The sequence below is a fragment of the Bos grunniens genome, chromosome 16, assembly GCF_055505025.1.
Source record: "Bos grunniens cultivar Pamir isolate PY7600 chromosome 16, Bosgru_T2T1.0, whole genome shotgun sequence".
Classification (NCBI taxonomy): Eukaryota; Metazoa; Chordata; class Mammalia; order Artiodactyla; family Bovidae; genus Bos; species Bos grunniens.
Window position 1 is genome coordinate 35,903,771 of NC_141180.1, and position 27,942 is coordinate 35,931,712.

Genomic DNA, 27,942 nt, shown 5'->3' on the forward strand with positions numbered 1-27,942 from the left:
AATGAAGGACGTAGATGAAAGTCAGAATGAGGTTTCCAGGGCATGTGACCAAGAACTAGGCAAGAGCCTGGAGGGGGCAGAATTCAAAGTGAGGGAAGTTCACCTTGGGGAGCCCTGCAAAGAGGGACATGGGGGTGGGGGTGCAGGGACCATGACCCAGTTCCTTGTCATGTGCAGTTTACAAGGAGTGGAAGGATTTCAAGGAATCAGGCACTGCTTCAAGGAATTTCAAGGAATCAGTGGACGTTCAAGTAGTTTAGAACGGGACCCAGGCTAAGAAAGTCACAGCTGTGGTTTTTCCAGTAGTCATGTACGGATGTGAGAGTTGGATATAAAGAAGGCTGAGTGCTGAAGAATGGATGCTTTCGAATTGTGGTGCTGGAGAAGACTCTTAATAGTCCCTTGGACAGCAAGGAAATCAAACCAGTTAATTCTAAAGGAAATTAACCCTGAGTATTCATTGAAAGGACTGATGCTGAGGCTAAAGCTCCAATACTTTGGCAACCTGATGTGAAGAGCCAACTCACTGGAAAACACCCTGATGCTGGGAAAGATTGAGGACGATGGCATTACCTACTCAATGAACTTGAGTTTAAGCAAACACCAGGAGATAGTGAAGGACAGGGAAGCGTGGTGTGCTGCCCTCCATGGGGTCGCAAAGAGTTAGACTAGACTTAAGGACTGAAGAAGGAACGACAGGCTAAGATTCAGTGCTGGAAGAGGATGGGTGACAGATAATGCTGTGAGAGTCCTTGACCTCCTCCGGGAAGAAGTGGTAAAGTGAGATGGGAGGCAAGACCCCTGGAGAGATCACCTATGAAGGGAGGGAGGGAGGAGAGGAGCCCAGGAAAGGGGAGAATCAGAGGAGGGAGAGACAGAGAGAACAAGGAACAGAAGGGTCAAGCAAATGAACTCTGCCAGGCCATTGGACTGGGCAGCTCAGAGGTCACTGGGCATCCTCAAAACAGTCTTTTTCTTTAGCTAACCCTTGTCCTTAGTGATAAGGAGACAGGCAGTCTGCAATTTACCTGCAAATGATAATTTACCCACAATTGAGGCTGAAAGAAGGAAAAGGAGGGTGGGATTTTTTGGGGAGGGGGGCTCGCTGAAAGGTATATGTGATCTTAGTTCCCCCACCAGGTACTGAATCAGCGCCCCCTGCATTGGAGCTTCCCTGGTGGCTCAGACCATAAAGAATCTGCCTGCAATGCAGGAGACCAGGGTTTCATCTCTGGGTCAGGAAGATCCACAGGAGAAGGGAATGGCTACCCCACTGTAGTAGTCTTGCCTGGAGAATTCCATGAACAGAGGAGCCTGCCAGGCTACAGTCCATACTGTCGCAAAGAGTTGGACAAGGCTGAGCGACTGGAGAAGGAAATGGCAACCCACTCCAGTGTTCTTGCCTGGAGAATCCCAGGGACGGAGAAGCCTTTAGGCTGCAGTCCATGGGGTCGCACAGAGTCGGACACGACTGAAGTGACTTAGCAGCAGAGTGACTAACACACACAGCCCCTGCTTTGAAGTGCAGAGTCTCATCCACTTGACAGCAGGGCAAGTCCCAAAGAGTGGGATTTTTAAATGACGGGTCTCAGAGAGGAGGAATAGCTGCTCCAGCACACCTTAGGGCTGGAACCAGGTCCGAGGAGGCCCAGGAGAAGGGACAAAAGAAGGAAGGGGAGGGACGGAACCAGTTTGAAAAATGTGGTATGAGCCCAGGTTCAGTCTTGGAGTGGCACGTGGGGCCCTTTGCAAACTGGGGCCATTTACCCCCGTGGGAGTCAGGTGGGCCCCTCCTCCAGTCGGCCACCGGAAGCGATTGCCCTTTTAAGGCGCGGGCCGCCGCGGTGAGTCACGCGGCCCGCCCGGTGGGGGTGCCCCGCCCGCCCCCCTCGTCCGCGCGCCGTCAGCTCGCCCCGCCCCGCCCCCGCGCTGAGGGGCCCAGCGGCCGCGACGCAGGAAGTGGGCTCTCAGCGCCGCTCCATTCCTTTCTTCTGAGCCAGGCGTCTTTGCGCCTTTATCAAAGTTATTTTTACACGTTGAGAAATGTTCGAGTGAGCACTTGTGCGGTGCCACCTTCTCCTTGTGGCACTGGGGCCTTGAAGAAATTCCCCGGCTTATTTATAGGCCCTGTGTATTTTTACTCGGGTCCCGAACTTGAGCCTCTTGGAAGTGCTGGTCTGAGTGGCCGCAGGTCTGGAGGGAGTCCCGGCTTTCTGATCAGGGATCCAATAATAGGGATTGGCCTGTGACCTGGGGGGAGCCCCTGCAGGGCGAGAAAAGGGACAGACCCAACCAAGTTCAGTGCTGGAGTCGGGGGTGCTGTCGGAGACTCTTCCCCCCTCCCGCCTGCCCCGTGCATGCAGGCAGAAATGACCTTGGCCACCCAGCCCTTCCTCAGTGCGCTTTTATTTCAACCCCCCGACTCCAGGTGTAAAATCAGATCATCTTCATCCTCCCTGACTGGTTGCTACCTGCTGAGAGCTTATCAGTCACATCAGACCTTTTTAAAAATATTTTGTTACTTTCTTTTATTCAGCTGCTGGGTCTTAGTTGGGAAACACACACTAAACACGTGTGTGTTTAGTCGCAGCACGTAGACTCTTAGTTGTGGCATGTGGGCTCTGGTCCCTGAGAAAGGATGAAACCCCCAGCCCCTTGCATTGTGCGTGCAGAGTCTTAACCACTGGACCACCAGGGAAGTCTCAGGCTTTTGAGAAAAGTGATGGGTTAGCTTTTGCTTGACTGTGAGGCTCAGATATACATCCTCTTAGTCTCTTGGGGCTCCATGTGGTTCGGTGGAGCCCCACTTCACAGGGAACCCCACTTCACAGAGCCAGAGAAGCTTCTAGGGTGGCAGGAGTTACCTTTTGCAGGGTAGGGTGGGATCCTTGAGGAGTTCATGGCTTAGCACCCTGTTTGATGGGCGAGCTCGCAGCCAAGGACAAAAACACTTTGAAAATAGAAGAAAGTCCAGGTGTGACATTAAGAATAGGTTTCAAAGCCACCACATGCGGCCCCCTCGTATGTATTGTTGTTGTTCAGTCACCAAGTCCTGTCGGACTCTTTTTGACCCCATGGACTGCAGCATGCCAGGCCTCCCTGTCCCTCACCATCTTCCTGGGTTTGCCCAAGTTCACATCCATTGAGTCGGTGATGCCATCCAACCATCTCATCCTCTGTGGTCCTCTTCTCCTTCTGCCTTCAATCTTTTGCAACATCAGGGTCTTTTCCAATGAGTTAACTCTTCAGATCAGGTGGCCAAAGTATTGGAGCTTCAGCTTCGGCATCAGTCCTTCCTGTGAGTATTCAGGGTTGATTTCCTTTAGGATTGACTCGCATGTATCAACACAGTGAAATTTCCCAGGGATTGCCCAGAGAGGGTGCAGACTTACATTCTTGGAAGACAACTTTGGCAAAAACTTCGAAGTTGGCCTTAAACATTCGGATTCCCTGTGTAACTGGCTGTCTCACGCCTGATGGAGCCAAACTTTGAGGGCCATCTTTGGGCCTCAAAACTCAGCACTGAATAAACCCCATCTTAGTTCTTTTATATTTCCCTGGAGCAGTTAGATTTTCCATTCTGATGAGTCAGGGCCTGTTGAATTTATTTTATGTTTATTCTAAAACAGCCTGGATTTGGCTAAAGTCATCCTCATTCAGCACTAGACTCTAAAACTGCATTAGCCCAGCAATTGAATATAAAAGAAAGGATCCGAGAATAGTGCTCTTTTGTTTGATTTTGCTCTTACTCTTCCCAGAAAATGGGTCTGTGAATGGGACCTGGGGGATTACAGACCCGGGGTCCCGGGCAGATATTCTGTAGTTTTCAGTGACTCGCGTGGGCCCCTGCTTCTGAACCAGCAGCCTGGGGGTTCCCTCCCTGTGTTTTGTTTGCAGATAGATGGATGGACGTGCAAAGGGCAGGAGAATCATTAACGAAGAGAATTGAAGGAGAAGAGACTTTCTACCTAAACTAGCCTCTGGCTAAGAGACAGCCCTCAGCCTGGATCCCTTTCAACCCTCAGTTTCTGGAACTTCATAGCCACTGTTGGGGAACCATTCTTGGTTGGCATATGGTTAGTGTTAAGTGCTACATCTTTTCATTTCTACCCTATAGAAAGGGAACGTCTGCTTTAGCCAGCTGGATGCTGACCCAAAGCATCCACTCTGTACAGGCACTTGGTCCTGACCTAAGATGTCGACCCATCTTAAAACAGGTGGACAAACACCCATTCTAAAATCTGATTTGAACTTTTGGTCATTGAAAACAGTGCTTTCTTCTCTTGACTTAATTACTTTATGCTTCATTAATTTAAAGATTTGTTGGGAATTCTCTGGTTGTCCAGTGGTTAGGACTCAGTGCTGTCATTGACAAGGGCTGGGGTTTGATTCCTGGTCAGGAAACTAAGGTCCCACAAGGTATATGTTGCCACAAAAAAAAGATTTTATTGAACAGTTATGAAAATTATGAAGTTCCTGAGAGCAAAAAGTGTTTTTTTCGGTAGGTATTACTGTCTACTTTAGCTATTCAGTTTTCTGTGGTTTTGGCCTAATTTGCTTATGTATCTTGAGATATGGCCTTCCCTGGTGGCTCAGTGGTAACAAACTGGCCTGCCAATGCAGGAGACGTGGGTTCAGTTCCTTGGTTGGGAAGATCCCCTGGAGAAGGCAACCCACTCCAGTATTGTTACCTGGGAAATCCCAGGGACAGAGGAACCTGGAGGGCTACAGTCCACAGGGTTGCAAAAGGTCACAATTTAGCAACCAAACAACAACATACAGGCATACTTTTTATTGCAATTCAGTTATTGTGATTTACATATATTGCGTTTTTTACAAATTGAAGGTTGTGGCAACCCTGTGTCAAGCAAGCCTGTCAGCACCATTTTTCTAACAGCATTTGCTCGCTTCATGTCTCCGTGCCACATTTTGGTAATTCTCTCAACATTTCAAACTTTGTCATTATTATATTTGTTATGATGGTCAGTGATCTTTGATGTTACTATTGCAAAAATTTTATAACTCCCTGAAGGTTCAGATGATGGTTAGCATTTTTTTTTTAAATAATCAAGTTATGTATATTGTTTTTTTTAGACCTCATACTTAATGGATGACAGTAAACCTAATTTTATATGCACTGAGAAATCAAAAAATTCATGTGTCTTGCTTTATCAGGATTCTAGTTGATTGCAATGGTCTGGAACCAAACACACAATCTCTGAGATATACCTGTAATGAAATTAATTTCATTTTTCTACTTTTATGCTTCAGGACATGGGAAGAATATGTTTAATGTGATTTTGAAAAACACTGGGCTTTTGAAGGAAACATGCTAAACAAGCATTGCTCATCGTGTTCCTAGACATGAACAAATATGACAGTCTCAGCGTCCACTAAAGTTCATCAACAATGATACTACAGAAGGTGGCTAGGTCTGGAGTTGATGCTTTCTGTCTAGTGAGTTAACGTCGCTCAGTCGTATCCAGCTCTTTGCAACCCCATGGACTATACAGTCCATGAAATTCTCCAGGCCAGAATATTGGAGTGGGTAGCCTTTCCCTTCTCCAGGGGATCTTCCCAACCCAGAGATCAAACCTAGGTCTCCCACACTGCAGACGGACTCTTCACCAGCTGAGCTGCAAGGGAAGCCCAAGAATACTGGAGTGGGTAGCCTATCCCTTCTCCAGCAGATCTTCCCGACCCAGGAATCAAACCAGAGTCTCCTGAATTGCAGGAGGATTCTTTACCAATTATCAGGGAAGGCCTTCTGCCTAGAACTATCCTCTTTACCTGACTAATTAATTTGGCTGCACGAGTCTTGGTTGAGGCATGCAAGATCTTCTAGTTATAGCATGTGGACTCTTAGTTGCAACATGTGGAATCTGGTTCCCCCACCAGGGATTGAACCCTGGCCCTCTGCATCGGGAGTGTGGAGTCTTAGCTGCTGGACCACGAGGGAAGTCCCCAGGGCTATACTCTTGTACCTTCTGTGCTGTTCATAGTTCCAGGGGGGACGACAGACCGGATGAGAACCCAGGTACCCAACCCTGGGGCTGAGTTTGCAAGATTGTGACTTGGCCACCCAGAGGTGTCATGGGCTAAAGACACCTGGAAGGTCCCATCAATTCATGGGGGCTCTAAAACCCAGCTTCTCAGGAAACCTAGAAATAAGATGTTTTTTCTTCCTAAATAATTTACTCTTTTAAATAATGGCAATCATATCAACCACAATTTATTTCAGCCTCACCAGATGGAAGTATGTAATAATTTACATACATGTTGTAAATGAAGTTTTGCTGAGCAGGAAAGATCAGAGGGAAAATATCTAATTTATGTGACACAAAAACAATTTTCTAGATTTTAGAAGCCCTCCTTTGTATATTATAAATTTAATGTTGATTTAAATGATTCTTCTGTATTCCCTAAATAAACCTGCCAGGGTGTCCAGGGGGTAAGCTTCTGTTTTCCCAGGGACTTCTCTGGTAGTTAAGTGGTTAAGACTTTGCTTTCCAATGAGAGGGTGTAGGTTCGATCCCTGGTTGGGGAGCTAAAATCCAGAAGCCTTGTGGCCCAAAATCCAAAACATAAAACAGAAGCAATATTGTAACAAATTCAATAAAGACTTTTTTTTTTAAATGAAAAGATCCGATATGGCAAAACCAATACAATATTGTAAAGTTAAAAAATAAAAATAAAATTTTAAAAATAAATAAAATATTTTAAAAAAAAGATCCACATTAAAAAAAATATTAAAAAAAAATTCTATTTCCCCCTATTTTGAGTTTCTGTAGTTTTGAGGGCAGTAGATCTAAGTTTCTTTTAAAATATCACAGGAGATCAAAACACGCCATCCCAAAGCACACCACTTTGGCATAAGGGTTGTTTTGAGCTGAAGGCAACTGAGAAAAAGCAGACACAGGAAAGGCAATCTGCTGTCCTGCTCTTTGCCTGAAAGTAGGTCATAAATTTCCCTGGTGAAGCTGTTCTTCCCTCCCTCGTACCAGGAAGACAGGAGCAACCTTTATCACTGGAGATGGAGATGGCGCCAAGATGAGTCTGTATAAACAAAACCCTACTTTATCTTGTAGTACTTTCTCCAATATGTTTACCTTTCAGCCATTTACCACTCCTAGAAACCCAAACCCCTTTTCCTCTGTCTTTTCTCTTCTCAAAAATGTATTGCCCTTTACTAAAATGGTATATAAGCCCTCTGAGTTTAACCACTTCATTTCTTTTCTATGAAGTCCTCCATGCATGTTAAAATTTAAATATTAACCCATGCATGTGAAAATTAAAATATTAACATCAAACAAAATTTGAATGCCTTTTTCTCCTGTTATGGCCTTTATCAGCCTAATTTGCAGGCCCTAGCTCTGAAACTTAAGAGGGAAGAGGACAATTTTTTCTCCCCAAAAGTATTCTCTAATTAGACTAATTAAAATGGGTGGTCCTATAATCTAATCCAATCTGTAAGATTTTATAATACCATTTTTAAGAAAGAAATGTCCGATTTATCACCATAGCTGGAAGCATTTGAAAATTCTTTCTAGGTTTGTTTCCTCTCCGGAAGCCCCAATAGTATTCATCTCCTGAGTCTGGAAACAAACAGATAAGAGCTCCCAAATGCAGAGATTTGAAGTTTAAAACAAATGTGAATTCTTTTCCCATTTTCCAGGTGATTCACCACCTACCTGTTCTTACTGGCTGTGCTAACTGGTCATCATTTGCTAATAGTAGCCAAGCCTTTATTCCTGATCATGGGTAGGAAAACATGTGAGTGTGTGTGAAGGAAGTGGCTTATGGCTTCTTGGAATGGGGGTGATGGTGGGGTGGTGGAGATGAACCAGAGTCTGAGAAACAAATGCAGTTTAGCTCAGCATCGTCACCTTCAGCGTCACCAGCACCTTCGTCTTCTTTCTTGTCTTCCTCCTCTACGTCATCATCATCCAGTCATCCTACCTGCCCCTGTACACCACGCCCAGCACCAAAGCAAGCGCTTCACAAAGCATCATCTCACAGTCACGGAGAATCACAATCTTAGGATTCCACTCCCCTACAAGACACTGTGATGGTCGTTCCAAGGACTGACAATGGGCAGTGTGCATTTTCCTGGTTACTGGGTCCAGAGAGACAATGGATCAGCACAGGACTAGGTTTACTTCTTAGAAGGAAGAAATAGTTGATTCACTCATTCAACTAAGGTCTGGAATGGCTGTAAGGAATGGAGACTGTGCTCGGTGCTGGGGTTCCAGGGATGAACCGGGCAGAGATGGTCCTGCCCTCAGTCTTCTGCTTCTAAACAGACCCAGTAAGAACAGAAAAAGCAAGCAGTTGAAGATGCGGATCCTCTCAAAGCCAGGACACGATCAAAGAGAGCAGAGGACTGTGATGTCAAAGAGAGAAGAAAGCCTAGTTGCTCCCTGAGATGGGAGAAACCGTATCTTCTGGAGAAGCAGGGACCAGGAAGGCCTCTGGGAGGGGGTTGAGTCACGGGAGTGGAGTGCTCCCAGTCAAAGGGAGCAGCTAGGCCGAATGGACCTGACATGGCCGGGGGAGACGTGCTGTGTCTCCAAGCCACCACCCGTCCATGTACCCACCTGCTGCAGTGTCCACCCAGGAGCCGCTGGTCCATGTAGCACCTTCAAGAGACTGTGGGGTCCTGGGCCTGACGCAGAAGGAAGCAGGGGCCCGTTTCTCCAATTTCTTCCTGCTGAAATGGCAACAGTGGGAAGAGAAGATGAGGGAGGTGAGTGACCGGTTATTTGGCTTTGACTTCCTGGATCTTGCACATCTTAAGATATCAGGGGAAAAAAAGGCCCTTAGCTAGAAGTGAGCACATGGGGCAGGGTCAAGAATGTGTTTGCCCAACGACTGGCTGCATCCCAAGCAAGCTTGGAGCTGAATATTGCAGAGGAGGGAGGAAAACTCCCAGGCATTGGTGACTTGCCGTGGAGGATGGCAAGGTGATGTAGAAAGAACTGGAGGGCAGGAAGTGCCCCATGATTCACACAGGGAATAGTTAGGACAGGCAGAATAATGCTCACGGCCCGGAAGTAGGATCTCACAGAGAAAAGCTGTGCAAGACTCACCCCATCCCAAAGGGAGAGACCTGGCTGTAAGCCTGAGGGATGCAGGGAGAAGAGGGACTCATCAGGAAGGTAAGAGAAAGCCAGAAGGTGACTGCTGTCATGGCACCTGGACCCAGGAGGTATTCCATCCTGGGACAGAGCTCCCCAAATGGCAGAGAGCAGCATCTAGGTGTGACATCTGAAGGAAGCCTCTTCAGGTAAGTCAGATTCTTTTTTATTTAATTTTTATTTTATGTTGGCATACAGTTGATTTATGGGCTTCTTGAGTGGTGCTAGTTGTAAAGAACCCGCCTGCCAAAGCAGGAGACGCAAGAGATGCAGGTTTGATCCCTGGGTCAGGAAGATCCTCTGGAGGAGGCCATGGCAACCCACTCCAGTATTCTTGCCTGGAGAATCCCATGGACAGAGGAGCCTGGTAGGCTACAGTCCACAGGGTTGCAGAGAGATGGCCACAACTGAAGTGACTTAGCATGCACACATGCATAGTTGATACACAATGTTGTGTTAGTTTGAGGTGTACAGCCAAGTGTTCAGTTATATGTATACATATAGCCACTCTTTTTTTGGTTCTATTCCCCTATAGCTTATTTAGGGGAATATTTAGTAGAGTTCTCTGAACTACACAGTATGTCCTTGTTGATTATCTGTCTATCTCACTATCTATAGTAGTGTGTACATGTAATCCCAAACTCCTACTAATTTATCCCTTCCCCCACTCCACATTGCCCCTTTGGTAACCATATGTTTGTTTTCAAAGTCTGTGAGTCCTAAATCAGATTCTTTCACAAACCAAAATTTATTGAGTATCAGCCCTTAGATTCTAGGCTAGACACAGTGGTGAACAAGACAGATATCAGAGTCCCTGTCCTATTGGAGCTGACCTTTCAATGGCAGGAAGCAAGCAAAAACCGAAACCAAAACCGACAAGTAAGCAGACTAATAAATACAATCATTGCAACTCTGAAGAAATAAGAGTAACCACAGGGGACCTTGTCCTTGGACCTGATTAACCAAGGATAATTGAAGGAAGCCTCCTGGAGGATGTGGAATTCAGCCTGAGAGCTAAAGGACGAGAAGAAGAGATGAAATAGCAGGAGCAAAGTTCCTGGGGCAGGAAAAAGTTGGACCTGTTCAAAGGCTAGAATTCAGCTTGAGACCTAAAGGAAGGGAAAAGGAGATGAAGTAGCAGGTGCAAAGGTCCTGGGGGTAGAAAAGAGTTGGACCTATTCAAAGACTGGAATTCAGCCTGAGACCTAAGGGAAGAGAAGAACAGATGAAGTAGCAGGTCAAAGGTCCTGGATCAGGAAAGAGTTGGAAGACTGGAAGGAATGGGGCAAGAGTTGCATTGGATGAGTTTGGTGAGAATGGCAGGGGCTTTCAGGGTATTCAGCAAGGGATGGCATAACCTGCTTCACATTTTTTAAGAAGCCCATTTTCACTGCCATGTGGAAATTAGATTGTGGGAGCTTCTGACAAGCTCTTGACTTATCTTGTGAACCATTTCATGTCTCTAAGGAAGTATCCCCAGGAATGGTCACTGTACGGAGGGGCTTTACCCAAGCAGGAATGATAGAAACCCTGGAAATAAGCATCTTGCAACCTTTAGTGTTCCTGATAGTTGAGAAGGATAACAGTAGGTGTGTTTTCTGATCTTTAGTTTGGGAGATTTCAAAAGACATTGAGGAGCCTTATGATTCCAACCTGTGCATCTCAAAAGGTGAGATCAGTTCAGGAAAAAATGGAAATTCCAGCTGTGTGATTACAAATGACTTTCTTTCTAATGAGAGGGACGTGGGCAGTGACCGCAGACATCATTCCACAGGGGAGCTGAGATTTTTAAGGGACAGGTACCTAAAAGGAAAGGTGCCCTGACCGTGGAAAGTACAAGAGACTGATACAACCTCTAAGAATAATCTCAGGAATGCAAAGCACAATAGAAAGGGAAACTTAAAAACAATGAAGACATCCATTCGCAGCAACATGGATGGGCCTAGAGATCATCACACTAAGTGAAGTAAGTCAAAGATTAGTACATATGATACCACATATGTGGAACCTAAAATATGCTGCAGATGAACATCTCTATGAAACAGAAACAGACTCAGAGACATAGAGAACAGACTTGTGTTTGCAAAAAGCAAGAGGGAGTGGGGGAGGGAAGGATCAGAAGTTTGGGGTTAGCAGATGCAAATGATTGTATATAGGATGGATAAACAAGGTCCTACTGTATAGCTCAGGGAACTATAGTCAGTGTCCCATGATAAGTGATAGAAAAGAATATAAAAAAGGCTATATACATATTACTGAGTCACTTTGTTGTACAGCAGAAATTACAACATTGTAATCAACTATACTTCAATTAAAAAAATAAAAACAAATAAGGGACTTCCCTGAGGTCCAGGGGTTAAGAGTCCTCCTTCCAACGCAGGGGACACAAGCTCAATCCCTGGCTGGGAAACTAAGATCCCACATGCTGCAGGGCAACTCACCTGCATACCACTACTGAGCCTGTGCTCTGCAGCAAGAGAAGCCCGAGCACCACAACAGGAGAAGCCCACACACCGCAACTAGAGATAAAAGCCCATGCTCGGCAACAAAGATTCAGCACAGCCAAAATTTAAATAACAGTAATAATAACACAATAATTAAAAAATAAAAACAATGAAGGCAAGACTCCTAGGAAGTGCAGCTGATAATAAAGGTGCAGTGTGGCTGGCAATTAGGGAAGTGGAATTTGTCACTTCATGTATTGTCTCTGTATTTTCGTCCAGGGGGAAATCTTTAGCCCAAGAAAGAGGAAAGCTGCTGGACTTGGAGGACACTCAGGACAGAACCCTGGGAGGGCAGGGCTTCTTGGCTTGCTTTGTCATCTACAACATCCCCTGCACAACTGGCCCCAGGTTGTTGTTCAGTCACTAAGTCGTGTCCAACTCTGCGACCACATGGACTACAGCACGCCAAACTCCTCTGTCCTCGACTATGTCCCAGAGTTTGCTCAAATTCTTGTCCACTGAGTTGGTGATGCTGTTTATATTTGTTGAGTGGATGAAGCCTGCACACAGGCAGGCATCAGTGAATGAATGACAACACAGGTGTTACAGTGTTGCTATGGTAAAGATACATGCAAACTCTCCAGGCTGGAGTCATATACTCTTCCTGAAGGAGGACTTCGTCCCTTTCTTTGGTTTCCCAACATATGTTTGGCGGCCCCTATGTAGGTGGGAGTGTTGGTGGGAGGCAGCCTCATCTGCCTATTCAGCAGGTGGGGAGGTGAGAGCTTCTCTTTCTGGTGCTAGGGCACAGATCTGAGACCTGCTCTTGGCTTATCATGTGCATTTGTGGAAGCAGCAGGGGCTGCTGAGAGGTTTTGCCAGCCAAGATATGAGGCAGGTGGTGGCCTCATTAGAACACAGTATTGATGGGCAGGCATGGCACAGGCTCTGTCCCCTGCTTCCCCATAGCCAGCACCCCCGCCCCATCCTTGGCTACTTTGTCGTTGTTTCTTTTACGCTTTTTACCTTGAAATAAGTATGTTTGTTGTTGTTTAGTTGTTCAGTCAGGTCCAACTCTTTTGCAACCCCATGGACTATACCCAACCCCCCAGACTCCTTGGCCCCTGGGATTTCTCAAGCAGGAATACTGGAATGGGTTGCCATTTCTTACTCTAGAGGATCTTCCTAACCCAGGGATTGAACCTGCATCTCTTGCATTGGGAGGTGGATTCTTTACCACTGAGCCACCAAGGAAGCTGTGTAAAGACGTGAGGACAGATTATTCTAGGTGCTATGTGGCAGCAGCTAGGGGCTCTGGGCAGGCATCCAATGGAGAAGCAGGAGAAAATCATGCTGAGAGGAGGGAAAGAGCCGTCCAGGGAGAGGCCCAGATGGCATGTGCAAAGGTCCTATGGTAGAAAGAGGTTGGTCTGCCCAGAGAGCCAAAATAAGACCAGAGTGGTGGACAGTTGTGATCACAGAGGAGTGACCCAGCCGAGGGCATTGAAGAGGCAGGAAGGGAAGATCATGTTTGAATTTTATTCTAGGTCTCCTGAGAAGTCATCAGAGAGTTTTAGGTAAGAAATGAGAGGAAGCTCCAACAATAGCTCAGGTGAGAAAGTCTGAGGACTTATACCTGAGTAATGGCAGTGGAGACAGAGACGGGATCCATTTAAGAAGTCTTGGAGATCGAATTGGTAAGCCTTGCTGCTGAATTTGACAAAAGGTTGGCATGCAAGGGTGAAGGAAGTAAGAAGCAGGGCCCCCAGGTCTCTGTCTGAGAAGATGGGAAAGGGATGCTGCTCACTGAGAGAGAGGCAGGTGGGAACAGGTGGCCTTAGGGAAGAGGTGAGACATCTGAGGGGAGCAGTCAAAGGACTGATTGGAGATGCGGGTTGGGGTGTATCTGGATCAGATGTCAAGGCCATTGGTATAAGTCTGGAGAACATGAGCCACCACCCATGGTTATGTCATGGGAATGAAGGAGACAGAAGAACTCTTAGAGTGATTAGAGAAGAGATCCCAGGACCCAGCTCTGGGGACCCCAGTATTTTAGAGTAGGTGGAAGGGTCTTCAGTGAAGGAACCCCAGGGGTAGTTGAAACAGTGAGTGTCTTAGGGTGAGGGCTGGGTGTAGTGGTGGTGGTGCTGGTTGTCCTGGAGAAATGGGTAGGATGCCTCTAAATATTTGAAGAGTGACCACACATAAGGGTATAGACTCCAATTGCAGTATGATCTTTAGCTTAACCTAATGAAAAGTTGCCCATATCCAGAGCTGTGCAGAGATGACCAAAAGGATCTAGAGGGAATAATTCATCTGCAGCTGGGCACTTGGAGATAATCTTCTAATCTGAATTTTATGATTCTAGTTCTAGAGTAGGTCTGCACCAAGGGAAAAAAGAAGACTTTGCTTTATTTCAAAGTTTGTCTTTTTAATAAAATGTAAGTCATTAGGATTTCCCTCGTGGTCCAGTGAGTAAAAACCCACTTGTCAATGCAGGGGACATGGGGTTGACCCTTGGTCCAGGAACGTTCCACAGGCCGTGGGGCAACTAAGCCCATGTGCCACAACTACTGAGCCCACGAGCTCTAAGGCCCATGCTCTGCAACAAGAGAAGCCGCTGCAACGAGAAGTCCGAGCACCGCAACAAAGAGTAGCCCCACTTGCCACAACTAGAGAGAGACCAGTGTAGCCAAAAATAAATAAAAGAAAAAAGTGTAAATCACTAGGTCATTAGACACACACTTGGTGAGTTCCTCGCAGCATGCCAAACTCTGGAACACCGTGGTCAGTGCCAGGGGCAGAGCTGCCTTGCCCTCAGGGACTGTGGGGAGGGACACTTTTAGATCTCTGTAAATGTGTGTATTTATCTTTTTCCAGAAAGTGCAAGTCAGGGACCATGTCCGCATTTTCCTATTGGTCACTGAAGTGTAGCAAGAGATCATGAATTCATTTCACAACAGATTCAACAACTTTTGACACATTCAGCCAAGAGATGAAACACAGTCTCCAGCATTTAGCAAAGTATTAATTTTAGAAAGTTGAGTGGATGAGGAGCTGTTCCATATGCTCACCAGTAACACATACCCTTTTACCAAAAGAAAAAATCATAGATTGGCCGCTAGTGTAACCCACAATGGAGAAGCTGGTCAGATTGGACATGTCAGTACTGAGTTGTTTACTGTACACACACTTCATCTTTTCCTCCCAGACCCTTCATGGAAGCCACGTCTGTGCCAAAGGAAACAGTGTAAACAAAACCGAAGGTGTGTGATGCAGGTAATAGCTCATGCTGTTTGCACTTTTCTCTAAAGGCCTGGCTCCTATTCCCTCGTTATATTTTTCCTCCCTTAGAAAGTGCCAGGCATTTGTTATCAGCCTGTGTTATTCCTTCACTGAATATTGACAGAGGACACTGAATGAACAGGAAGTGAAGTGGGAGAGGGGCTTGAGGAGGGGGACGTCGGAGGGTGCAGAGTATCAGGTGGGAACAGAAACCCAGACAGCTAAATGGATCTATTTGCCATCTTTTCATGGCAAATAGAAGGGGGAAACTGTGGAAGCAATGACAGATTTTATTTTCTTGGGCTCCAAAATCACAGCAGACAGTAAATGCAGCCGTGAAATTAGAAGATGCTGGCGTGGCAACCCACTCCAGTATTCTTGCCTGGAGAATTCCATGGACAGAGGAGCTTGGTGGGCTACAGTTCATGGGGTCACAAAGAGTCAAACACTGAGAGACTGAGTGTCAGACACTGAGTCAGACTGAGCGACTAACACTTTGCTTCTTGGAAGGAAAGCTATAGTAAAGCTAGACAGAGTATTAAAAAGCAGAGTACATCACTTTGCTGACGAAAGTCCGTGTAGTCAAAGATACAGTTTTTCAAGTAGTAATGTATGGATGTGAGAGTTGGGCCATAAAGAAGGCTGAGCGTCAAATAATTGATGTTTTTGAACTGTGGTGTTTGAGAAGATTCTTGAGAGTCCCCTGGACTTTAAGGAGATCAAACCAGTCAATCCTAAAGGAAATCAACCCTGAATATTCATTGGAAGGACTGATGCTGAAGCTGAAGCTCTAATACTTCGGCCACCTGACATGAAGACCTGACTCATCAGAAAAGACCCTGATGCTGGAAGAGATTGAAGGTAGGAGGAGAAGGGGGGTGACAGAAGATGAGATGATTGGATGGCACCACCGACTCAATGGACATGAATTTGAGCAAACTCTGGGCAATAGTAGAGGACAGAGGAGTCTGGCATGCTGCGGTCCATGGGTTTGCAAGGAGCTGGACGTGACTGTGCAACTGGACAACAACAAATGGGTCAGAGAGGGAGGCTGGGGGCAAGATGAGGGAAAAACAGATCGAAAGGGAAAGCTGAACAGGCATGGGTGGTGAAAAACGGATAGGCGGTCAAAAGAGCAGCAGCTAAAGGTGATTCTCACCAGGGCCTCTCCTTTGAAATAGATCTGCTCCACTGTTCTGCTGTGGTCATACATTCTCATACCGTGAGGGTCAAAGGTCAAATTCCAGAGGTGGGATGGGTAGTCTGCTGGGCTGAGCTTTTGCCACACTTGATGAAAAGGTGGGGCAGGTTGGTGGACACATATTACGGAGGGCAGGTACTTCCTCCAAGAAAAATAATTACATTCTAGTAGGGGAGATGTGATGCATTCACGTTAAAGGAAGAAGGGAGGTATCCTGATAAAGAATAACACTTGATGGGGGAGGACGTATCCAGCAGAAAGTGAAAGTTGCCTCCGACTCTTGCAACCCCCATGGACTATTCAGTCCATGGAATTCTCCAGGCCAGAATACTGGAGTGGGTAGCCTTTCCCTTCTCAAGGGGATCTTCTCAACCCAGGGATCGAATCAGGGTCTCCTGCATTGCAGGTGGATTCTTTACCAACTGAGCTATCAGGGTATCCAGCAGAGAAGGCAGCACATTCAAAGCTGTGAAGTGAGACAAAGCAGAACAGAGCAGGAGCTGAAGCAGGTAGTACTTGAGCTTTTTTTCCCCCTCAGTATATTAAGAAACTAACCCAAGTAAGACGGTAGGTGTTGCAAGAGGGCATCAGAGGGCAAACACACTGAAACCATACTCAAAGAAAACTAGTCAATCTAATCACACTAGGACCACGGCCTTGTCTAACTCAGTGAAACTAAGCCATGCCCGTGGGGCAACCCAAGACGGGCGGGTCATGATGGAGAGATTTGACAGAATGTGGTCCACTGGAGAAGGGAATGGCAAACCACTTCAGTATTCTTGCCTTGAGAACCCCATGAACAGTATGAAAAGGCAAAATGATAGGACACTGAAAGAGAAACTCCCCAGGTCAGTAGGTGCCCAATATGCTACTGGAGATCAGTGGAGAAATAACTCCAGAAAGAATGAAGGGATGGAGTCAAAGCAAAAACAATACCCAGCTGTGGATGTGACTGGTGATAGAAGCAAGGTCTGGTGCTGGAAAGAGCAATATTGCACAGGAACCTGGAATGTCAGGTCATGAATCAAGGCAAATTGGAAGTGGTCACACAAGAGATGGAAAGAGTGAATGTCAACATTCTAGGAATCAGCGAACTGAAATGGACTGGAATGGGTGAATTTAACTCAGATGACCATTATATCTACTACTGCGGGCAGGAATCCCTCAGAAGAAATGGAGTGGCCATCGTGGTCAACAGAAGAGTCTGAAATGCAGTACTTGGATGCAATCTCAAAAACGACAGAATGATCTCTGTTTCCAAGGCAAACCATTCAACAGCACAGTAATCCAAGTCTATGCTCCAACCAGTAATGCTGAAGAAGCTGAAGTTGAATGGTTCTATGAAGACCTACAAGACCTTTTAGAACTAACACCCAAAAAAGATGTCCTTTTCATTATAGGGGACTGGAATGCAAAAGTAGGAAGTCAAGAAACACCTGGAGTAACAGGCAAATTTGGCCTTGGAATATGGAATGAAGCAGGGCAAAGACTAATAGAGTTTTGCCAAGAAAATGCACTGGTCATAGCAAACACCCTCTTCCAACAACACAGGAGAAGACTCTATACATGGACATCACCAGATGATCAACACTGAAATCAGATTGATTATATTCTTTGCAGCCAAAGATGGAAAGCTCTATACAGTCAGCAAAAACAAGACCAGGAGCTGACTGTGGCTCAGACCATGAACGCCTTATTGCCAAATTCAGACTTAAATTGAAGAAAGTAGGGAAAACCACTAGACCATTCAGGTATGACCTCAATCAAATCCCTTATGATTATACAGTGGAAGTGAGAAATAGATTTAAGGGCTTAGATCTGATATATAGAGTGCCTGATTAACTATGGAATGAGGTTCATGACACTGTACAGGAGACAGGGATCAAGACCATTCCCATAGAAAAGAAATGCAAAAAAGCAAAATGGCTGTCTGGGGAGGCCTTAAAAATAGCTGTGAAAAGAAGAGAAGCGAAAAGCAAAGGAGAAAAGGAAAGATATAAACATCTGAATGCAGAGTTCCAAAGAATAGCAAGAAGAGATAAGAAAGCCTTCTTCAGCAATCAATGCAAATAAATAGAGGAAAACAACAGAATGGGAAAGACTAGGGATCTCTTCAAGAAAATCAGAGATACCAAAGGAACATTTCATGCAAAGATGAGCTCGATAAAGGACAGAAATGGTATGGACCTAACAGAAGAAGAACTGTACAAAAAAGATCTTCATGACCCAGATAATCACGACGGTGTGATCACTGACCTAGAGCCAGGTATCCTAGAATGTGAAGTCAAGTGGGCCTTAGAAAGCATCACTATGAACAAAGCTAGTGGAGGTGATGTAATTCCAGTTGAGCTAGTCCAAATCCTGAAAGACGATGCTGTGAAAGTGCTGCACTCAATATGCCAGCAAATTTGGAAAACGCAGCAGTGGCCACAGGACTGGAAAAGGTCAGTTTTCATTCCAATCCCAAAGAAAAGCAATGCCAAAGAATTCTCAAACTACCGCACAATTGCACTCATCTCACACTCTACTAAAGTAATGCTCAAAATTCTCCAAGCCAGACTTTAGCAATATGTGAACCGTGAACTTCCTGATGTTCAAGCTGAGGAACCAGAGATCAAATTGCCAACATCTGCTGGATCATGGAAAAAGCAAGAGAGTTCCAGAAAAACATCTATTTCTGCTTTCTTGACTATGCCAAAGCCTTTGACTGTGTGGATCACAATAAACTGTGGAAAATTCTGAAAGAGATGGGAATACCAGACCACCTGATCTGCCTCTTGAGAAATTTGTATGCAGGTCAGGAAGCAACAGTTAGAACTGGACATGGAACAACAGACTGGTTCCAAATAGGAAAAGGAGTTCGTCAAGGCTGTATATTGTCATCCTGTTTATTTAACTTCTATGCAGAGTACATCATGAGAAACGCTGGACTGGAAGAAACACAAGCTAGAATCAAGATTGCCGGGAGAAATATCAGTAACCTCAGATATGCAGATGACACCACCCTTATGGCAGAAAGTGAAGAGGAACTCAAAAGCCTCTTGATGAAAGTGAAAGTGGAGAGTGAAAAAGTTGGCTTAAAGCTCAACATTCAGAAAACGAAGATCATGGCATCCGGTCCCACCACTTCATGGGAAATAGATGGGGAAACAGTGGAAACAGTGTCAGACTTTATTTTTCCGGGCTCCAAAATCACTACAGATGGTGACTGCAGCCATGAAATTAACAGATACTTACTCCTTGGAAGGAAAGTTATGACCAACCTAGATAGCATATTCAAAAGCAGAGACATTACTTTGCCAACAAAGGTTCGTCTAGTCAAGGCTATGGTTTTTCCTGTGTTCATGTACGGATGTGAGAGTTGGACTGTGAAGAAGGCTGAGTGCCAAAGAATTGATGCTTTTGAACTCTGGTGTTGGAGAAGATGCGTGAGAGTCCCTTGGACTGCAAGGAGATCCAACCAGTCCATTCTGAAGGAGATGAGCCCTGGGATTTCTTTGGAAGGAATGATGCTAAAGCTGAAACTCCAATACTTTGGCCACCTCATGCGAAGAGTTGACTCATTGGAAAAGACCCTGATGCTGGGAGGGATTGGGGGCAGGAGGAGAAGGGGACGACAGAGGATGAGATGGCTGGATGGCATCACTGACTCAATGGACATGAGTCTGGGTGAACTCCGGGAATTGGTGATGGACAGGGAGGCCTGGCGTGCTGCGATTCATGGGGTCGCAAAGAGTCGGACACGACCAAGCGACTGATCTGATCTGATATGATCTGATAAAAGGATCTTTAAAAAGAAGGTAACATGATCTGATTTTCACTTGCAGAGATTGCCCTGGCTGGAGGGTAGAGAATATATTGGACAGTTAAGCATAATCTGTGGGTGCTCAGTCAGCACTGGCTTGTGGACGAGAGTGAGGCATGGAACATGTAGGGGAGGGAAAAGTTGTCCTCCACCCTTTAGTTTCTGTGACTAGAGTGTGTGAATTAAGTTGACAAAAGACAGACTCATAGGGAAAATAATTGAAACCCCAAAGAAATGGCTAGACTTGGGGGCTTAAATACCACTTTAACAAAGGGCAGCATGACAAATAGAGGAGGAAAAGGAGGGTGTAGTGACAGATTTCCTCATTTGGGGCTCTAAAATCACTGCAGATGGTGACTGCAGCCATGAAATCAGAAGACATTTGCTTCTTGGCAGGAAAGCTATGACAAACCTAGGCAGTGTGTTGAAAAATAGACATTACCCTGCCAACAGAGGTCCATATTGTCAAGGCTATGGTCTTCGCAGTGTTCACATATGGTTGTGAGAGCTGGACCATAAAGAAGGCAGAGCACTGAAGAATTGATGCCTTCGAACTATGGTGCTGGAGAAGACTCCTGAGAGTCCTTTGAATAGCAGTGAGATCAAACCAGTCAATCTTATGGGAAATCAACCCTGAATACTCATTGGAAGGACTGATGCTAAAGTTGAAACTCCAGTATTTTGGTCATCTGATGCAAACAGCTGACTCATTGGAAAAGTCCCTGATGCTGGGAAAGATTGAGGGCAGAAGAGGAAGAGGTCGCCAGAGGATGAGATGACTGGATGGCATCACCAATGCAGTGGACATGAATTTAGGCAAACTTCAGGAGATGGTGAAGGGCAGAGAGGCCTGGCATGCTGCAGTCCATGGGGTCACAAAGAGTCAGACACAGCTGGGTGACTGAACAACAGCAACAATATATAGTAGAGAAGTACCAGGACAAAGGAACCCCAGTTCCTTCTAGGGCCAGTAAATTGCAGAGAGGTAAATATATGGGGGCTTCCGTTGTGGCTCAGTGGTAAAGAATCCGCCTGTCAGTGCAGGAGACATGGGTTCAATCTCTGGTCTGGAAAGAGCCCCTGGAGAAGGAAGGGGCAATCCACTCCAGTATTCTTTCTGGGAGAACCCCATGGACAGAGCAGCCTGGAGGGCTACAGTACATGGGGTCGCATAGAGTCAGACACAACTAAGCAACAACAATATATGGGTAGAACTAGTGGCAGGCAAAGGTCGTTTAGTAAGGCTTGTTTGTGCAGACTCACTTCAGTACTGTCTCTATCTCTGGTGATAAGGGTTGGCCTAGCATGGGAGAAGGCTAGGGGACAGCTTGGCAAGGGGAGTTTATGCCTTGCTTTTAGGCAGATAGTGAGAGCACAGAGAGCCCTTCCTGTGGCTACTTTTTCTCAGTTGTCTTCAGCCCCAAATAAACCTGTGCCAAAGTGCCTGTTTGAGGGTGGCATATTTTGATCCCCTTTGAAGGTATGGAGATAGGATCAAACAGACCAAGGAGTAGGGGGACATCAGTTATTACAGGAAGAAAAAACAAATATAACAGATCCAGGAGGCCCAGAGCAGGACTTTGAGAATCCTTTGGTGAAACGAAGAGCTATCAGATACCATGGAGCCAAGTCAAAGACCCAGGACGTCCTTGAAGGTGGGGAGAACCTCACAGGTACCAGGCACCCAAGTAGGCAGGCCATGGAGGAGGAAGGGGCAGAAGGCACTGTGAGTCTAGATGAATAATCAGGTCCAAAGTCTGTGGGGCTAAGATGGGCCAGGAAGAACCAATGAGTCCATGGGAGAAGTGCCGGAAGGCTGGCTGTCTGCCCTCTGTCCCCCTGGTTCATCGTCTTGCCCAGGACGGAAGGAGCTATGAAGAGCCATGTGTCCTGAAAGGTCTTGATGGAGGAAACACAATCCTCTTAGGTTTTCTGCAGTGAAGGGCAAGGTGATTCAGGGAAAGGTATTTTGGGGGTTAGACAATGGTGTTCACAACTATAACTTTTCCTATTTATCCTACAGGTGTACCTGTACAAATGCACAAAAACATATGGTCCAAGGATGTTCATTAAGGCATTATTTGTAATAGTAAATAGAATCGTTGTTGTTCAACTGGCCTTAGATCAATTAACTCAGTGCCTCACAGCTACTGAGCCCACACCCTGCAACCTCTGAAGCCCACACACCTAGAGTCCAAGCTCCACGACAAGAGAAGCCACCGCAATGAGAAGCCCACACACAGAAATGAAGAGTAGCCCCCACTCACTGCAACTAGAGAAAGCCCGAGCACAGCAATGAAGACACACCACAGCCCCCCAAATTAAATAAAGAAAGAAATCTTTAAAAATAATAAATAAGCCCAATGCAACACCAATCAAAAGTGCCAGAAGGATTTTTTGAGAAGTTGACGAGCTTATTCTGGAGTATAGGTGGAAGAACAAGTGGCCAAAACTAGTTAAGACCATTTTCAAGAAGCAGGGCAAGGTGGAAATTTTGTGGGTTTGTCCTTCTAAATGTCAGGACTTATTACAAATGTACAGGAGTTAAGATGTGGCATATTAACTCAGAAACAAGCAAACTAAAGGACAAAGCTATGACAAAGCTAGACAGTGTATTGAAAAGCAGAGATATCACTTTGCTGACAAAGGTCCATATAGTCAAAGCTATGATTTTCCAGTAGGCATGTGCAGGTGTGAAAGTTGGACCATAAAGAAGGCTAAGTGCCGGAGCATTGAAGCTTTCTAATTGTGGTGCTGGAGAGGACTCTTGAAAGTCTCTCAGACTACAAAGAGATCAAACTCGTCAACCCTAAAGGAAATCAACCCTGAATATTCATTGGAAGGACTGATGCTGAAGCTGAAGCTCCAATACTTTGGCCACTGATGTGAAGAGCCGACTCATTGGAAAAGACCCTGATGCTGGGAAAGATTGAGGGCAGGAGGAGAAGTGGGCAACAGAGGATGAGATGGTTGGATGGCATCGTCTACTCAATGAACATGAATTTGAGCAAACTCTGGGCGCTAGTGAAGGACAGGGCAGCCTGGCATGCTGCAGTCCATAGGGTCACAAAGAGTCAGACAACTTAATGACTGAACAACAACAAAGGAACAGAGCTCAGAAATAAACCCCTAGGTTTATGAGTATTGATGCTGCAATAGAGAGGGCATTGTCCTGACAGGGTTCGGGGCCTACTCCAAAATACAGCGCCTCAACATATTGAATGTTTTTATTTGTTTTGGCTACACTGAGTCTTCTCTGTGGCATACAAGGGTTTTCTCTGGTTGTGGTTCATGGCTTAGTTGCTCCCTGTCGTGTGGGATCTTAGTTCTCCAACCAACCAAAGATTGAAGCCATGTCCCCTGCATTGGAAGGCAAATTTCTAACCACTGGACCTCCAGCGAGGTCCCTGGCATATTGAATATTTTTAAATGAAAGGATTTGAGAAATGACAGGTGCCAGAAGGACTCTGACTTTCCCATGAAGCAGGTCATAAGACTCGCATGTGAGAGGTCCCCTCCCTGTGCCTGGAGAAAAGGAGCCTTTTCCACTCCAGTGATAGAGGGATTCTGAGAGGAACCTGGAAGAACAGGCTTTGCCAAGTTCCCCCTAGTTCACTACCCTGGGCTCATACTCTTTTTTTCTATTACATTTCCCCACAATTTTCCACTCTTGATCAAACTGAGTGTAAAAAAACACTGAAGTTTAACTGTTTCTTCAGGTCTTCCTTTCCTTATGATGGTTCCTGTATCTCATGCAACTTGTATTTAATAAATTTGTGTGCTTTTCTCCTGTTAAGCTTTTGATAGAGTCCCAGCTGAGAGAGCACAGAAGAGTAGAAGGAAAGGGATAATTTTCCTCCCTTAATAGTAGATTAGCAATAAAATATTTGATTGTATCAATTGGAACTGAACAACTGATTGTGTGTATGAAGAAAGTAAATTAAACTCTCACTTTGGGTGTTGTTGATAAGCTTCTGCTATAGCTGAGGCAACCTTTTCAATTGCATGGATTTGTATATTGGGGAAAGAAACAGGGTTCCAGTGTCCCTGGGGCAAAAGGATTAGGGGAACCAGGAAGTGGAGGGTCTTCCAAGTTATACCCAAATGCATGTCAGCAGCTCTTGAGCACAAAAGGCAGAGGAAATAAACTCTGACTCTGCTGGCTGACATTGCGGCCTAAAAAATAAATGAAAACCCTGGGAGCAAATGGGGTGTTGAGATTTCTTGTGGTTTCGATCTAGTCCTCACATGAGGATACAGTAGCTTTGCTTGTTTCACAACCAAGTGAGTTTGTTTCCAACTGTAAAAATGATTTGGTGCCGGATATCAATTTTATGACCTTTCCCTGGGTGTAAAGACTGGAAAATGCTTGAGGAAAATCTCTCTGAAATACAAGTGCTCCCCACATACCTTCCTGCCTCCAGGAGTGAGAGCTAGTGGAGAGCTAGCAAATGATTACATTATTTCTGCAATAAAGCCTGATACATCTATAATAAAAGTTAATGATTATGCACAGACTTTCAGATGCTTCCAAAGAGTCTAGACTAAAAACACTAAATCTTTGTATGTCCACTCTTGCAAATTCCATGACAGTAGGATTTTAAATTTGCTTCAGTAACAGCCTAAGGCTATTAGTGTACATATTTTTTTCTTTTGTCATCCAACAGCCCCACTTAGGAAAGCTGTCAGAACTCTCAGAATAGGTCTAGGCTGTAAACTGTGTTTCAAAACATCAAAAAGATATAGTGCATGCTCAGTTGTTTAGTCATGTCCAACTCTTTTGCAGCCTCACGGACTGTAGCCCACCAGGGTCCTCTGTCCATGGGATTCTCCAGGCAAGAATGCTAGAGTGGGTTGCCATGCCCTCCTCCAGGGGATCCATTGGCAGGGAAGTTCTTTACCACTAGTGCCACCTGGGAAGCTCTTGTCTTTTGATGGTACCATACTGTTTTGATTCCTGTAGCTTTATAGGAAGTTTTACCATCAGGAAGTGTGAGGCCTCCAAATCTGTTCTTTTTCAAGATTTTTTTTGGCTCTTCTGAGTCCTTTGAGATTCCATATGAATTTTAGGATGAATTTTCTATTATTGAAAAAAACATTGTTAGGATTTTGATAGAAATTGCATTGAATCTGTAGATGTTACTATTACTTTTTTAAAAGTTTGTTAAATGGGCATATTGAAATGGCATTTTGCTGTATTTTGTTGTTGTTTATTTGGCTTCACCAAGTCTTAGTTGCAGCGTGTGGGGTCTCGTACCCTGGCTAGGAATGGAACCTGAGCCCGCTGCATTGGGAGCACAGAGTCTTAGCCACTGGACCATCACGGAAGTTCAGAATTTTGCTGTATTTTAATATGCATTTCTCTTACTACAAATAAAACTGGCTATTTGTATCTCTCCTTATCGAATTGCCTGCTATCCTTTGCCAACTTTTTCTATTAGAGTTTTACTATCATGTAAATAGAGGATGTTACAAGTAGCAACACTTCTTTTGTTATATAAAATCATCAAATACTCATTGGGCACCTTTTTAGATGAGGCCCTGAGTTGGATGTTGGGCTACAAGGTGAGGTTGGAAACAAGAGCACAATCCCTGCACTCGTGGGACAGGCAGGTAGACAGACAGTGTGGAAGAATTACTCAAATACATAATAATGAATTGGGATAAGTGATGTGAAAGTAAGGACCAGAGTGTGATAAAGAGGATCCGATCTAATCTAGGGTTCAGGGAAGTCTTTTCTCAGGAAGTGACATTGTAACTATGATTTAAAAGATGAATAGGAAATAACTAGGGCTTTCCTCAGAGAAGGCAATGGCACCCACTCCAGTACTCTTGCCTGGAAAATCCCGTGGATGGAAGAGCCTGGTAGGCTCCAGCCCATGGGGTTGCTAAGAGTCAGGCACGACTGAGCAACTTCACTTTCACTTTTCACTTTCATGCATTGGAGAAGGAAATGGCAAGCCATTCCAGTATTCTTGCCTGGAGAATCCCAGGGACAGAGGAGCCTAGTGGGCCACTGTCTATGGGGTCGCACAGAGTCGGACACGACTGAAGTGACTTAGCAGTAGCAGGGCTTTCCTGGTGGTCTGGTGGTTAAGAATCCTCCCCCCAGTGCAGGAGACAGGGGTTTGATCCCTGGTCCAGGAAGATCCCACATGCTGTGGAGCAGCTAGGCCTGTGTGCCACAACTACTGAGCCAGTGCTCTAGAGCCTGCAGGCAGCAACTACTGAGCCCACTTGCAGGAACTACTGAAGCCCAAACGTCTAGAGCCTGTGGTCCACAAGAGAAGCCACTGCAGTGAGAAGCCCGAGCACTGCCAGGAACTAGAGAACCTTGCTCACTGCAAATAAGGAAAGTCCTTGCACAGCAATGAAGATCCAGCACAGCCAAAGATTAAATATTTTTTTTAAAAGGAACTAAAGGTGGTGTGAGAAGTTAGAGAGCGTTCCTGGCAAAGATATTAGCAGGTGCAAAGGCCCCGAGGCCAAAGGAGCTGGTTATGTACAAGGACATGAAAGAAGGTGGTTTAAGCTGAAATGTGAAGGGAAGTGGTAATCAGGCTTGGAGACTAGAGATCCAGGTTAAGGCATCTGACCATTGGTCAGAAGCGATTTCTCCTTTCTTAAGTGAAATAAAGTGAAAGTCGCTTAGTCGTGTCCAACTCTTTGCAGCACCATGGACTAATTCCCCAGGCCAGACACTGGAGTAGGTAGCTGTTCCCTTCTCCAGTGGATCTTCCCAACCCAAGGATCGAACCCAGGTCTCCTGCATTGCAGGCAGATTCCTTACCAGCTGAGCCACTAGGGAAGCCCAAGAATATAGATACAGCAACAACCACCTGAGGCTTAGGCTTCCATCTTGTGGTTTTATTTTATTTATTTATTTTTTTTGCTTTTGCTTCAGAATAGTTTTATTAGTTTGGATACACTTTATCCACACTCAACTTTTCCTCTTCTACTTTGATACACGTATTTACTCAGAGTCTTCATCGACGTCTTCGTTGCCCCATAGCTCATATATTGTAATGTTATTTGTGTCAGCAGGTACCTCGAAACTGGGAAGACTGAAGTTACTGCCGGTTGCCATGGTGAGTTTCAAATTCCGCGCCCTGGACACCAATTTCCCAAGGTCCATCTCAAGCTGGTCTAAGGTATCGACCGTATAGTCTTTGTTGGGGGAAGCCTTTTTATTTTTCTTTCCCGAAGAGCCAAGTGAACTGCCCCGGAGGGCAGGAAGAGTCTGCACAGTAGTCTCGTCACTGTCTCCTGGAAACTTCTGTATCATAAACAGCACAGCAAGGAGAAAAAGCCAATGCAACTTGCTCCCAAGCCAGCCTCGGTCATGCTCTGGTAGATTCTGCTGAATTTGAAAGTGCCTTCTGCAGGGCACTTTCCCGGGGAGTTCTATGGTGTCATCTCTCAGACAGTAAAACACAAAAGCACAGAAAGAGGAGACACACATAGACCAGAAAAAGAACCCCATTACAGACTGCATGGTGAGCAGAGAGGAACTGGCTCTGGTGTGCTTGTCTGCCCTGGCATCTGGAGACTGAGGACCAGGCAGGGCTGGGCCCTTGGTGATGTCACAGAGGGCCCCGCCCTGGCCAGAACCCATCTGGCCATTGTGATGACTTCAGGGCAGAGATCAGGGAGGCTTGCGGGGGTCAACTGGGAGTAGGGCTTAAAGGGAAATGGTGACATTTCCAGCCGGCAATCCAAAGAGAGGCGGGGAGTGACAGAATGCCACCTCCTTGCCAGTGTATTCTTTCTGAACCTGATGCTCTACTGGGAGGGTGGATCCACCTTCTATTTTTAGTTTTCCCTTTGTTGAATCCAAACTCTGTGGTGAGCAGAGCAGACCCACAGGCTTGTGCCCCTGTGGAGTAGAGAGCCAAAAGGGAAAGAAAGATGTTAAACCAGAGGCCACAAACTAGGAGCCACTGATGTGTTTTGTGTGGCCTACGCTGTTCGTAAAGATGATTGTGTTCAGTCACGTCTGAACCTTTGAGATCCCGTAGACTGTAGCCCACCAGGCTCCCCTGTCCATGGGATTTCCCAGGCAAGATTACG

At 45.6% G+C, this 27,942-nt stretch overlaps 1 long non-coding RNA gene across 2 annotated transcripts; it reads left to right on the forward strand.

Moving 5' to 3' along the window:
• The first annotated feature begins 330 nt into the window (after window positions 1-330).
• On the forward strand, window positions 331-27,423 carry LOC147356583 (uncharacterized). 2 transcript variants are annotated; one of them, XR_015142792.1, is made up of 3 exons: window positions 341-9,286; window positions 14,793-14,860; window positions 26,914-27,423. It is a non-coding gene; the product is annotated as an uncharacterized LOC147356583 (long non-coding RNA). The 2 variants fall into 2 exon arrangements; XR_015142793.1 differs by lacking the exon at window positions 14,793-14,860 and having other exon boundaries at window positions 331-9,286.
• The last annotated feature ends 519 nt before the right edge of the window (window positions 27,424-27,942 follow it).